Source organism: Microtus pennsylvanicus, chromosome 7, assembly GCF_037038515.1.
Source record: "Microtus pennsylvanicus isolate mMicPen1 chromosome 7, mMicPen1.hap1, whole genome shotgun sequence".
NCBI lineage: Eukaryota > Metazoa > Chordata > Mammalia > Rodentia > Cricetidae > Microtus > Microtus pennsylvanicus.
This window is the reverse complement of record NC_134585.1, coordinates 108,917,253-108,929,963: the sequence shown is the minus strand read 5'-3', so window position 1 is coordinate 108,929,963 and position 12,711 is coordinate 108,917,253. Positions and strand designations below refer to the sequence as shown.

The 12,711-nt window shown below is 42.4% G+C and overlaps 1 protein-coding gene across 2 annotated transcripts in view; it reads right to left on the bottom strand.

Annotated features, from left to right (window-relative positions):
* Rap1a (RAP1A, member of RAS oncogene family) overlaps window positions 1–10,586 on the bottom strand; it is a 63,964-nt gene extending 53,378 nt beyond the window's left edge. Inside the window, exon 1 of one of the 2 annotated variants that reach the window (XM_075981691.1) lies at window positions 10,444–10,586. The gene's annotated coding sequence lies outside the window, so the exon portion shown is untranslated. Of the gene's footprint in view, window positions 1–9,964; window positions 10,213–10,443 lie in introns of those variants that run through there. The other variant, XM_075981692.1, reaches the window with a different exon arrangement.
* Between the last annotated feature and the right edge of the window lie 2,125 nt (window positions 10,587–12,711).

Sequence of the window (12,711 nt, the reverse complement as noted above, 5' to 3'; positions counted from 1 at the left end):
AAAATCCAAACCATTTCCCATAATTCAGTGTGATTTGTTCCTCACTCATTTGCTTTGAAATTTTGGCATACAGAGGTTAGAGTGTGATTTCACATACTTCATGTCACCTCATGTAAAAATCAGACAAATAGCCGGGCGGTGGTGGCACACACCTTTAATCCCAGCACTTGGGAGGCAGAGGCAGGCAAACCTCTGCGAGTTTAAAGTCAGCCTGGTCTATAGAGCTGGTTACAGAACAGCCAGGACTGTTACACAGAGAAACTCTGTCTCAAAAACAAAAAAGAAAAAGAAAAAAAAGAAAAAGAAAAAAAGGAAATTAAAGGAAGAAGAAAGAATGAGAGTACTTAAAGTAATACTCTTTCTAAAGGCCTTTCACTCAACTTCCCTTTGTTGTTGCTCTTTGACTGCCTTCAAATTCTAAACGTTGTCTATCACTGATTCTGCTGGACAAGCTTGCGTCTGTGTTCAAGTGTGGTTGCTTGTGTTCCTCCACCTCACCACAGCACTTTATTTTTGAGACAGAACCTCACTCTGCAGTCTAGGCTGCTCTAGAATTCATTTAGTCCAAACTGGCTTTGAACTCGAGATCCTTCCACTTGGGCTTCTGGGTGCGCCATGTCTGCCCTGCTGTTTTCCTGGGTTACAACATAAGAGCCATGAAGACAGGTGCTACCTATTTAGTTTGTCTTTGTAACCTCAGCACTAGCATGTTCCTAGTTTGCAAAATGGAGGATGCATGGGTGGGGAGGTGGGTGGGACACGGGTGGATAGATGGATAGAAAACTCAGAAGCATATAAGAACAAGGAGGAAAATGTAGAGGGAAAAACTGGCTTGGGAAAACAATGTTGCCCAGGGTCATATCTTAAAGAAGTGATGATAAATTCCTGAAAAAAAAAACACAAACAAAAATTGTATCATAGAGGGAGTAGAACCAGACAAGCCCTGAAGGGTGTTGCTTTGGTCATATCCCTCACCTCTACTGTTCCCAAAGCTTCTAGGGCAACAAGGCAGGAAGGCTGTGGGAGCCACCCCTTTACTGTCTTAGATTGCTCCGTGACTTTATGGGACCCAACCCGCACAGGTGTACCACATGCATGCAGTGCCCACAGAGGCCAGAATATGGTGTTGAGTTCCCTGGAACTAGAGTTAAGCAATATGAGTTGCCATGTGTGTACTGGGTACCAAACCTGGGCCCTCTACAAAAGCTGCCAGTACTTAGTCACTAAATATCTCTCCAGCCAAATATATTTTCCTTTCAATAAATGAAATGCTTTTGTCAAGTACTAGTCCTCATATTAAAAATTCTTACATCCACAATCAGGCTTTCCCTTCTCAACCCAGTATTCAATGACTCAAAAAAAAAAAAATCTAATCCCAAATAAGCCTTATTTCATACTAAAGTTCATACCTCTATCAAATTAAAAATCCTGTCGTCCATCTTCTGAACCTCCTAACACAAAGAATGTCTGAGGCGCTCTTCTCAAATCACTGTGCACTCATTACTAATTTAGTACATCAGTTCTACATTAGTTCATGAGGTTACAAAAGTGAGGTACTTCATCAGGCGATGAAAGGAGACAGAGACAGAGACCCACATTGGAGCACCGGACTGAAATCTCAAGGTCCAAATCAGGAGCAGAAGGAGAGAGAGCATGAGCATGGAACTCAGGACCGCGAGGAATACACCCACACACTGAGACAACGGGGATGTTCTATCGGGAACTCACCAAGGCCAGCTGGCCTGGGTCTGAAAAAGCCTGGGATAAAACCGGACTCGCTGAACATAGCAGACAATGAGGAATACTGAGAACTCAAGAACAATGGCAATGGGTTTTTGATTCTACTGCACGTACTGGCTTTGTGGGAGCCTAGGCAGTTTGGATGCTCAACTTACTAGACCTGGATGGAGGTGGGTGGTCCTTGGACTTCCCACAGGGTAGGGAACCGTGATAGCTCTTTGGGTTGACGAGGGAGGGGGGCTTGATTGGGGGAGGGGGAGGAAAATGGGAGGCGGTGGCGGGGAAGAGACAGAAATCTTTAATAAATAAATAAACGGAAAAAAAAGTGAGGTACTCCCCTTTGCAAAAGAACTAACAAAAATAGTTGGCTATTTAATGTCTATTATAACCCAAGCAGTCTTAACATTTTATTTATAATCTTTCAACAAACTTATGATGTAGGTAGTACTATTATTATTCTTTTTGTTTGTTTGTTTGTTTGTTTTGTTTTGTTTTTTTCGAGACAGGGTTTCTCTGTGGCTTTGGAGCCTGTCCTGGAACTAGCTCTGTAGATCAGGCTGGTCTCGAACTCACAGAGATCCGCCTGCCTCTGCCTCCCGAGTGCTGGGATTAAAGGCGTGCGCCACCATCGCCCGGCAACTATTATTATTCTTTAAAAATAAGAAACCAATGTTTAGAAATACCAAATCATCAAGTTAATAAGTTGTACTGAGTAATCAAACCATGTACTCAGTAAGTGGTGAAGCAAGGTGGTGGCACATGCTTTTAATCCCAGCACTTGTGAGGCAGAGGCAGGCGGATCTCTATGAATTCGAGGCCAGCCTGGTCTACAAGAGCTAGTTCCAGGACAACCTCCAAAGTTACAGAGAAACCCTGCCTCCAAAAATAAAATATTTTTTAAAAAACTCATTGCGACTAACTTTTTCAAAAGAACTATTAAGTTTCCATGCATACACAATAATGTTGTTCCACATTCTTAGTAAAATGATATCTGTAGATAACCACAAAGACCCTAACCGGGATTTATCCCACCAACAAGAACTATAAAAACTAACCTGTTATATGCCACTGAAGGTGTAGCAAGACACTCATACAGGGCAACTACTCTCTGAGCCTGAGATCCCATTTCTGGGAACCTAGCCTAAAGCAAAAGGAGGAAGGAAAAGACAAAAACAGATGCAATCAAAGATAAATGTACAAAAATGTCTCTCCTTTAATTAAGTTAATAGTATCGTAAAGATCAACCTTAAAGCTCTAAACCAAGGGACCAATATCCCACATAGACAGGAAAAGTCATACCTAAATAATATAAAGCACAATTCTAATGTTTCTAAAAATAAAAGTCTGTATACAAAAAGACCTGGAAAATACACACTGAAACATTACTGGTAGTCTTCTCTGTGTAACTGGATCACCAATAATGCAAGATTTCTTTCCAATTATGTTCTTTTCAAAATTTCAAACAATGTCTCTCTCTCTCTCTTACACACACACACACACACACACACACACACACACACACACAAATGGGGAGGGAATTTCATATCCACTGATAACAATCCTGAAGGTAAAATGGCAGATTAATTGGAATAGGAACTACATTTCTCAGGACAAAGAAATATCAGCCTTGTTTTGTTGCCAGGTTCTATTATGTTCATGTTTACTTTTAGACTATATAAAGGATGTTGTCCAAAACTCAACAGTATTTATGAAGCTGCACAAGGCCTACCATTTAATGAACAGTCAAAATCCCAAAAGAAAGCACCACAGTTAAGCAGATTTTCTATGCATAGATTGAAAGTAAAGTCAAATTAATTCTAACTCACAATGTGCAAAAACAGAAAAACCAGAATAACTATCCTCATTTTGCAAACTAAAGGCAGTATTATTTCTTATAAGCATGTCAGTCAGGACTGAGGGAGAAACTTGAAAATAAAACTGGCCAGCTCCTGGTGCTCACTAAGAACGTAAACTGATGCACTCTGTCCAGCCACACATCCAACCTAAGTAGACATTTTAGTGGCACAGGATGATTTTAATCAATGTAGGAAAAAAATAATTTGAAAAAAATCTGTTCTACAAAAACAAGAAAACCCTAAACCTTGATGTTAAACATAAAATTAAAATGGCTATCTTAACAAGGAAACAACAATGTAGGTTTCTGTGTGGGTGTATGTGTGTATATATGTGTGTGTGCACATGCATGAGGGGTGTGTGTGTTAAGGACTGAGCTAGATCACAGTCTGTATTTTATATTACTATATTTTTGACAACTAAGGAATAGTATTTATGAAGCTGCACAGACCTACCATTTAATGGACAGCCAAGTACTAAAAAGCTGTTAGAAAACAAACATACAGAAATAGCTCACTAGTAAGAAGAATTTAACCTAAAAAATTTACTTATATTTTTAACCCACTATGAAAACACATAGATTACTAGACTATAAACTCCTGGTTTAAAAAACACTATACATTTACATGTGTTCAGAAAAGAGTTTAATTTTGACTCAAACAACTCAGCTGATGAGATGGTTAAGCAGATAAAGGTACTTGAGGAGTTTGATCCCTGAGAATCACGTGGTGGAAGGTGAGAACCAACTCCTACAAGTTGTCCTCTGACCTCCACACATGCACCATGGCATATGCATAACACACATGAGGTCACAAATATAGATAATAAAACATTCCAGGGGCTGGTGATAGCTGAGAGGTTAAGAACACTGACTGCCCTCCCAGAGAGCCTGGGTTCAGCTCCTAGCTCCCATGTGGTGGGTATTAATCACCCATCACTCCAATTCCAGGGGACCTGACAACCTCTTCTAGCTTACTACACCTGACATCCGTCTGGAGTACAGACGTACATGCAGGCAAAACACTCATAAACATAAAGTAAGATACATTTTTAAAAAGTTAATTTAAAACATCGGTTCAATGGCCAAATGGGTCTGTTAATGTAAGTATACAATACTTTTATATTCAAACTAGAAGGATAGTTCCAAACATATCCAGTAATTTTACATGTAATTGTAAAATTAGTAAAAAATGTCAACTATTAAAACAATTATGTTGCATAATAACACTAACCTGTCTGGAACAGAATGAATTTTATTTATAAATGAATTTAAAAATATTACAAGAAATACAGTGCCAATGCTATTGTGGTTTTGTTCAACAGCTGCATCATTTCTCTAACTTCTACAGTGTTGCTTTGAAAGCTAAAGCACAATCTTATCCTGAGCAAAATTATTTTTTTCACATGTACAGTAAGTTGGTATAAAACAGTAATGCAAAGAAAAATCACGAATAAGGGACAGAACACGGCTCTTCCAGAGAGCCCAGGTTCAATTCCTAGCACCTACATGACGGCTCACAACCAAGTACAACTCCAGCCCCGGGGAGAGACACCTCTCTGATTCCCTTGGGAATCAGGCACACACATGGTTCACAACATACACTGAGGCAATATAACACACATAATTTTTTTTTTTTTGATTTTCGAGACAGGGTTTCTCTGTAGCTTTTTGGTTCCTGTCCTGGAACTAGCTCTTCTAGACCAGGCTGGCCTTGAACTCACCAAGATCCGCCTGCCTCTGCCTCCTGAGTGGTGGGACTAAAGGCGTGTGCCACCACCGCCAGGCACATAAAAAATTTTAAAGACTGATAAGTAACATGTTTGATACATACATGTGAATTCAAAGTGAGTTAGCAAAAGTGCTAACTAATTCAAAAGCATCTTTTACTAGTTATCTGTACTTTAATATACTCAGGAAGTGTCTAAATTTTATTATGTCCTGAAACCAAACATATGACTTACACACTTTAAGTTTTGTTAATTTTGCTACCTCACAATTTGAATCACTCCCTATCAATGTGATCTAAATAAGCTAGAGATACAAAACTGGCAAAATTAAATTCTTTCAGATTTATCTATGATAAATTTGCATGCCCTAAATAAGTTAAGGACTCTTTTTTTTTTTTTTTTTTTTGGTTTTTCGAGACAGGGTTTCTCTGTGGCTTTGGAGCCTGTCCTGGAACTCGGTCTTGTAGACCAGGCTGGTCTCGAACTCACAGAGATCCGCCTACCTCTGCCTCCTGAGTGCTGGGATTAAAGGCGTGCACCACCATTGCGCGGCTAAGTTAAGGACTTTTAAAAAGCCATTCCTTTGTACAACAATTCAAGTTTACTTCCTAAAACAAGCTATTTTCCTAGGTGTGCATCAGGTACTTCTGAAAATAATACTAAAAGGACTATTTTTATTCCTTTTATAAAAGTACACCATTTCTTGTTTCAGTTTTACCTTAAATAATCACACGACTTCCCCTTTTCCACTGGCGCAGGTACGATGTGTCCGCCCCTCGCTCAGAAAGGCCTATTTTCAGCAGAAATGAGAGCATGGCACAGTTCTTTGCTGAACTGCTTTGCTGATCATAATAACGAAGAAAGTTAACATTACAGGCTCAGTTCTCATCAGGATCATTTAACTTGGGAAATAAATTTGCCAGTCATCTCAAAATCAAATGCTCAGGGAGAAAGGTCATAATCACTCACTACAAACCCATAACTAATACTACCAAAAAAAAAAACCCTCAAAATGTGAATTATCTAAAGTGTATGGAGTATTAAAAGGTACATAAAATTATTACTTGTGATCACCACACAAAGGATGCTTCAAGTTCCTCTCGTTAACATATGAAAGCTTAAATATTTCTATTTAATGCTAGTATTTTCTACAAGATAAAAAGTACGTTAAGTAATATAGTAATTCCATGACATTGAAATGTGCATAAAATACTTGAACTATGCAGTAACTTTTCATAAATGATTAGCTTAATTTGAAAAAAGAACATTGGAAGTAAGTTTATATTCACAATTTAAATGTACCACAATAATAAATATAAATGCTTTATACAAATTATTCATATTGACATCTAAAACAAGAGCTGTTTGGAGTCAGGAGCCTTGACAACTGAGCTTTGGTGAACACCCCCTGGCTCTCTAGCACACGCCACAGTGCTAGGTGCTTCCTGGGGACTCAGCTGTTCTCCCTCCCTTACAGATGTCACAGCTTTGTCAGACCAAGTCAAGCCATCTAGATCCCAGAGCCAGAAATGCTGAACAAAGTCTTGGTGGTATAATTTTCTATGAAAACAGTGATATCATCCTCTTGTTAAACCTAAACAAAATGTCAACGAGTCAAAGTTGACCTTGCATAACGAAACAGTCTATTTTCTGAATAACAGCAAACTACAATTTAAAAATTCAATTGCTCTTAACTAAGAACTACTTGGTGTAACTTATTGTCAAACATATAAGATTCTAAAATATCATTAAAACATAAATAACAGAGGTCAAAAACTCCTTATGAACAACTAAGTGCTTATTTTGTAGGAGACTATCAACATCCACTAGCAAAGTTCACAGCCACAGAAAACACTGGCAACACTCACAGTCATTTCACTATTAGATTTTTATGAAACACAGCAGAATGTAAAAGCTCCCTGAGAGCAAAGGCCCTCTAATTTACCTGTATCCCTAACAATTAGCACTGGGTAGTTAAAAGCTGAAGAGTGAGGTGAGCTAAATTCAACCTGTCTAAAAGATCTCATTTGACGACCAAAACAACTGCTTGTGTTAAGAACACCCAATGAAAACAAGAAATTGTCATAAAACTTACACTCAACAACCATGGCTGTTGAAACTAGGATAACCAACTCTTTAAAGGCAATTTAGACATATACCAGATAAGTCTATTCATATATCGTGATCCTTTTAGAAATACATCACAAGGAAATATTCCAAAAGGAAAAAAAATTGCTTGGACTGCTGTAAAATTTCACTGCTATCTTAATGGAGATGGGAAGATACCTACATGCCCAACAGAAAGAAGATGGATTGTTTTAAATGGTTAAAAGGTTGAAATGAAGACATAAGGGCAGGATATAGCTTGGTTATTGAGCACTTACCTAGCAAGTATAAGGACCTGGGTTCAATCCCTGCATGTTTTTCTTGATTTTCCCCAACCCAAGCAGACTTCCATACAATAGAGAGAATGCTGTTTACAAAATTAGGTCAGATCAGGTCTCTCTTCTACTCCAAGGGTTCCCCATCTCATTCAAAGTAAAATCCAAAAGATTTACTATGGGATCCAAGATTTTAAAAGGGCTGCCGCAGTTACTTCTCTAATCTCAAGGCCTCTTTCTCTCCCTGTTTACTGTTCTTAGACCACACTAGCCTCCTAGCTGTTCTCAGAAAGGTCATGTATACTCTGGAGTCTGCACTAGAAGGCCTCTCTTCCTGTGATCTTTTTTAACACAAGGGAACACACACCCCGCACTTCCTTTCAGATCTCTGCTCAAGTCTCGGGTCTTCCCTGGCAGTGTTTTTCTCCAGTCCTCACCGGTCCTCACTCTTCCACACAGCTCTATCACCTAACACTCTACATTTACTTGGTCATGGTCTATGCCTCATGACCGAAGGGATGACAGCAAGAACTTTTTTATCCATACAGTATACCTGCTTACTTAATTAATATTGCAGGTCTTCAGAATTAACTACATGAAAACCATGTATACGAGCAAGCTTGAAAGAAAGAGAAACCATTTGGTTTTAAAATTGTCATATTACTAAAAAGTATACTGTACAAGTAAAAGCCTGATTATTCATGCTTATAATTTTAAGGGGCCAAAAGATACTAGGGAGTGTTGGTTTTAAAATGACTGCTGGCTAGGGCTGGGGACACAGCTCAGTAGTAAAGTGCTTGCCAAATAACTATGCTTGAGATTCCAGGTTAGACTCCCAGCACTACAAACAAAATGACTGCTAACAGATCGATCATCTACCATGCATGAACTGGGTTTGATCCCCAGCACCACACAAACCAGGCATGGAAGCAAACACCTATCCATTCAAGCACTCTGGAAGAGGCAAGTTCAAGGTCTTCCTCAGCAATATTGAGCTATACATGAAACCTGTTTGAGGGGTAGTAGTTACTGAGAATTTCCCCCATAAAATTGTAAGAACAATCACTCTTAAACCTTATTCCCAGATCCCCAGAATTTAAGGTCAAGACACAATCACATCCAAAGGCCACCAAAAAAGTGTGCACTTTAAAAAAGTTCTAACGAGAAACTGAATATCTAGGACTTCACTTTTAAAAGAACTTATTTTAAAAATACTGGTGAATTTAGAGGAGTCCAGACACTGAATGCAAAATTTTGCGCAAAAATGTCTATTTTGTTTTTCCTGGGCAAAGAAAGAGTTCATATATTTCACCATAGTCTCAAAGTATCAGCTGCCTGGAAAAGATTATGAATGACATTTCTATAGACTGGAAGTGAAATGCAAACATTTAACTGAAAGGTACCTCTCAAAAAGACATGAGATGTACGTAAATCAGGCACGGAACCGAACCGCTCAATTCAGTCAACAAATTTCGGAACACATTTAATCGTTGATAATGAACACAATCATCCCAGAATTTGAAGAGGCAAGGAAGCTGAACGAGAGTCACTGAAACACCACACTAAAAAAGAATATTCAACAATATACATTTAATTCTGAAACAAAGTATTACAGAAAAGCCTAAAGACAGAAAGGAGTCTGGGGCCTGATCGAGCACTTACTGTATCAAAGTGTTGCAGAAATCAGTTACATCAAACGAAAAGAGAAACTACTCAGAGGCATACCCACCCCCACACATTCTGACAGGAAACTCTGTAAAGAAAGTTTCCAAATCCTGTTTCCAGCATCATCTCTGGTAACAGGCTGCTTTGGAAGGCAAACTACCCTGGTTCATTTTGAGGGTCGACACTCCGACTCTACTGAAAACAGAACGGATCTTCTGTCACCCAAGAAGCAGAAAACGGTGGCTGGTACCTGTAACGCTTGGCCCATTAACCTCCTGCCCTTTTATTCCATTTCTTACACAGTACTTCCTTCAAAGCAGCGACAAAATGATTTTCCCTTCCCAATGTTCCTCAACGCTGGCTCTTTTTCCAAGGGATCAAAGGTTCCCTAAACTCTGGTTTTCCATCCTGTGAGGAAATCTCGGGGTTTTTTTTTTTTTTTTTTGGTTTTTGTTTTTTTAGGCACAAGTGTTCTGTCTCGCTCTTCTCCTTACAACAACAACAGCAAATTACACAATTCAGCAGAAGCCACTGTCCTTAACTTTCTGAGTGAGGAGACAAGTCACAATACCACCACCCCGACACTCCTCACACACCCTCGACGGAAGGAAGACAAGAATCACACCGTGGCCTCTACGATGACAAAATTCAGGGGAGGCAGCAGAAACCAGAGCGGAGAGCAACGCTGCAAAGGCGAACACATGGCAAGCCGCAAAAGACAGAGAGAGGGCAGGGAGGGCGGGAACCCGGCTGGCGGCGGACTGGGACGCGGAGGTGTCAGCGCCCGGCGGCCGGGGCAAAGGCCGCACGGAGGGCACTGCACTTCCCCGGTCCCGGGGACAACACCTCGGAGCGGGCGCAGACACGCGTCCCCTCTCGCGGCCCGCCCCTTGGGCCCGGTCCCGCAGGCCCAGCCGGGCCGCCTCGGTCCGCGGGCGTGGCTGGCTCCGGCCTCCAGCCGCGGCCCCTCCCGCCCGCCAGGCCCCCGGCCACCGCCCCGGACTCGCGGGCGGCTGTGAAGAGGCTACCGAGGTGCGGCCAGCCGGCGCCCCCCCCATTCGTGCCCCGCACTCACCCCGCGGCCCGGCGCCTCCTCCACCTCCTCCTCCCTCCTCTCGGCCGCGGCTCGGGCTCGGGCTCTGCGCGGCGGCGGCGGCAGCAGCAGCGGCCTCGGGAGCGGCGGCGGCGCCTCCGGAACGCGCACGCACGCAGCACGCAGGCTCCGCCCCCAAGTCCGTGCTCCGCCTTCCCGGCCGCGTTTCCCGAGTCTATTTAAAGGAGCCGTGCTTCAAAGGGTGGGGACTGCGGAGGAATAGTGTACAGAAGGGAACTGGGGCCTCGCCTTAGGGGAGGTAGTTACGTCCAAAATTGAAATGAGGAAGGACGAAAAAATTCAGAGAGAGGAGAATTTTAAGGGATTGCAATCACTTGACAGTTACTAGTTGAGCACCAAATAGGAGTCTGTTGCTGTTCTAGGAGTATATAGGGAAAATCACTTTCTAGAGCTTTCATTCTTCTGAGCTAGGAGAGGCAACACGAACAATAAGCAAGTAGCAAAAATCGCAGGTCACCAGAGAGAGCTTTGCACACCTTTGCTCATGCTGTGAAGAAACAAGTCTAGCAAATCCAGGGACTGGATGAGAGGAACAGCCCTTCCAGGATGAGAGAAAATCAGCCATAAACCCAGAGGTGGAGATGTGTCCGCCATATTGTATGAATGGCAAAAGGCAAGTGGAAGGATGGATGGACAAGGTCTATATCCAAAGAGCAGAGCATTGAGACTCTTAGACGTGTGCGAGATTGGCCAGAACCTGTGGAGCCTGTGGACTGTTGTAATGGCAACAGGAAGCCCTGAGGAGAGGGTGGGCCCAGAAACGACTGTTTCTAGTTCACGTTTTCAGAGGTTAGCATTATGCAGGGTGTGGTGGCTCACTCCTGTAATCCCAGTATTGGGAAGACTGGAGCAGGTGGATTGCCACAAATTTGAGGTTTAGCCTGGACTCCGCAGTGTGTTCCAGGTCCTCTGGGGACTAGAGTGAGTCTCGTTGTGTGTGTGTGTGTGTGTGTGTGTGTGTGTGTGTGTGTGTGTGTGTGTGTGAAATGCACAATAGAAACACAAATGTGTGTGGGGGAGCATAGTAAGTGACTGTTGGTGTCAGAGTGGCAACAGAGTGCAGAGTGTTCCTTTAGTTTAGATTTTGTTTATTTTTGTTTTCTTAAATACATTTGAATTATGTTGGAGTTGGGCTTGAGAAGGCAGTGGGAGGAACAAAAGGATTGTGGATGACTCTTAGATTCTGGGGCTATTGGCTGGTGTCATTTAGTGGGAGAGAAGATATGGTAAGAGCCAATCAAAGGGAGGAATCAAGATTTCTATTTTAGGGATCTGGAGAAAGCTCAGTGATGCCGGGCACTTGTTCCTCTTGCAGAAGTTAGTCCAGGCTGGGTTCCCAGCACCCACATGGCTGCTAAACAACAGGCTATAACTCTAGTTCCAGGGGATTCGATGTCCTCTTCTGTTCTCTGTAGGCACTGCATGCTTGTGGTACACATACCTACCTATATACAGGCAAAACACCCATATACATAAAATAAAAATAAATAAAACTTATAAAAACTTCCATCTTGCCTGTTTTCCATCCAAGTGGATGTCCTGAATAAACAGTGGGAGTTATAACTCTGGAGATATAAACTTGAGGTATCCCAGGACATAGAGCCTCAGGTTTGCATAAACTCCCTTAGGGAGGGCTTGTAGCTGGAAGAGAGGACCAAGAGACACTGCAGAAGTGGAGGTTAAAGAGACACGGAGCTGGCAGTCAGGTTAGAGGAACACCAGGGAAGGAAGGAAGCTGGTACAGAAGCATATAAGGAAGGAAGGAATAGTTAGTCCCATTGCCTACTGCGGAAATAGCTAAGGAGACACCCGAGTCTCAGTCTCCAGCCCCAGCAGCACAATCCTCACCCCCACCACCCTGACCTGCACATGCTCACCCCCACCACCCTGACCTGCACATGCTCACCCCCACCACCCTGACCTGCACATGCTCACCCCCACCACCCTGACTTGCACATGCTCCACAAGCTCTGCCACTGAGTCACATCCCTAGTCAAGAGTTAGGTAGGAGTTTACCCATTGACTGAGTCTGGTCTGATGAAGGTTGCTGAGGGCTTGAGGAAAACCCTCTCAGTGTGATCATATGGGAACTTTTCTGCCTAGGCCTTTCTGTGAGAGTGGGAGGCAAGGAAGACAGAGCTCTTGGAGAGGTTGTTGAGCCTAGCAACTGAGAAACAGGCAGCAGCAGGAAGGGGAAGGGGATCGAAGGAGGCTGTCTCAAAGTGGAGC